The sequence below is a fragment of the Octopus bimaculoides genome, chromosome 9, assembly GCF_046866305.1.
Source record: "Octopus bimaculoides isolate indiv1 chromosome 9, ASM4686630v1, whole genome shotgun sequence".
Classification (NCBI taxonomy): domain Eukaryota; kingdom Metazoa; phylum Mollusca; class Cephalopoda; order Octopoda; family Octopodidae; genus Octopus; species Octopus bimaculoides.
In genome coordinates, this window is record NC_142936.1 from 95,708,521 (window position 1) to 95,711,020 (window position 2,500).

Consider the following 2,500-nt stretch of genomic DNA (forward strand, 5'->3'; position numbering starts at 1 on the left):
TGTGTCGACGCGTGTGGGTGTATATAAAACGCACGAAATGTTTGTGGATAGAAGAAGGAATTGAGTGACTGCAAGTTTTGCGTTCTTCGTCATACACTTACTTTTCTAAAACTCTCCATCAATCAATCTATCTATTTATCCATCTATCTATCTATCTATCTGTCTATTTATCCATCTATCTTCCGTTTTTCCTTTTCTTTTTCTTGCCACATACGCATTCACATTTACGGATTGAATCATCATTGCGATGTATGCGCTTATAAGTGTATATCGGCGGGTGCACATCTGTATATTTTGCAATATATATATGCACACACGTATGTATACATATAAGAATATATATATATATATATATATATATATATATATATATATATATATATATATATATATATATATATATATATATATATATATATATATATATATATATATATATATATATATATATATATATACATATATATATATATATATACACGTATATATACATATATATATATATATATATACACGTATATATACATATATATATATATATATACTTATATGTATATATTGTATACGTATATATACATATATATATGTATATCTATCTATATACATACATATATACATATATATGTATATATGTCTCAATATATGTATATATGTCTCAATATATATATGTATATATGTCTCAATATATATATGTATATATCTATCTATATACATACATATATATGTATATACGTCTCAATATATATATGTATATCTACCTATATATATACATATATGTGTGTGTGTTTGTGTTTGTGTGTGTGTATGACTGTGTGTATATATATATATATATATATTGTGTATGTATTTTATACATGTGTCTGCTTGTATGAGAGTGTATCGTTATATTTAGAAGTACATTGAAATATATATGCATACACAGATTTAGTTCGGGTCAATATCGATGTAGCTGACCTTTGCTTCGTGTCAGCTACACCGGGGATATTTGAACAAAGGTGTTTGTGTCATTTTGAATGGCATCATCCGTTATTTGTGCGGCGTTCAACAATTTCCTTGTATCCTCTCTCTGCAAAGTATATTATTCTGTTCAAAGTAATTAACCATTGATATGCGTTGTAGGCCTGACATCTGTGTCATCAAAGTTATAGTCACTGCGTTGGAACAATAAAATGCTTGCTATCAGCTCTTTCCATCGGATATCCAATAATTTGCAAACTTTTCCTCTAAAAACGTTGTTGATGTGTGCACAGTGAACTCAATCGCCGACATGATTTTCTGATATATTTATTAGCACCCATAGAAATAACACTAGTTCGGAGAAATATTTTACATATCGGTTGCCGAGTGAAAAACATAAATAATATTATAATCATTGATTTTCGTGCAATACAGGAATAGCAAATTGAGGAAAATGAAGTTGAAGGAATAAAACAGCGAACGGAAATTGCTCCTTAATGTATTACATACTTTATGAAAGCATGTACTTAAGTAAATTTTATATATGATACAAGCGTTTGCGGCTTGGTAAAGAGTTGGCTTCACGACCACATGGTTCTGGGTTCAACCTCACTGTGCTCCACCTTGTTCAAGTGCCGTTATATATATAAGTAGAAAGATATAGTTTTTCAACATGTAAGTACTGATACGACAACATGTATATATGAGAAAATACTTATAGTGCATAAAAATCTGCCACCGACCAGCCATGAGTCAATCTAGCGTTTCTAATTTACATACATATATATATAACAGACAGGAGGGATAGAAGTCATGGGGGAGTTGCAACGTACATCCGAGAACATGTCACACCCCTACTACTCCTATCACACTCAAACTCTATCTGTGACCTCAAACTAAAACTATACAAGACATATGTACCAAATACGTGCCATATAGAAAGACCACCAAACATGCCAATAGAATTCCTAGAGACAGGAAAATCCTTATGAGACACAGAACAAAGGTCTCTAACCAGTTAAATAGAGAACTGGGGGATAGGAAAAGGGCTAAATTAAAACTAACACTGTTAGAAATAGAAAACAAGATTAAACTCTCCCATGAAAAGGAGAGAGCAGAGAAGAAGAAGAGAGCAGTAGAAAGCATAAAAACAAACCCCAAGGCTTTCTATAGATTTGCAAAAGAGACTGCTACGGTGCAGTATAAGATAGGACCCCTATTCCTGCCTAATGGCTCACTGACTGCGGATCCCAATGGATAAGTGAAGTGCTCAGTGCACAATTCAAGAGTGTCTTCACTTCTCCTCTGAGTCACATGCAGATAAAGAACCCAGCTGATTTCTTTGACAATAGCACTCAGCAGAAAGAGACTGAATACATTACCTACATTGACATTGAAGGGGAAGATGTAATAGCTGCCATAAATAAAATGAGCTTAAATTCGGCAACTGGCCCCGATGGTTTCCGGCTGTCCTCTTAAAGTCGTGTAAACAAGAATTAGCAGGACCACTCCAGATACTCTTCCAGAGTTTCCTTGCAAATGG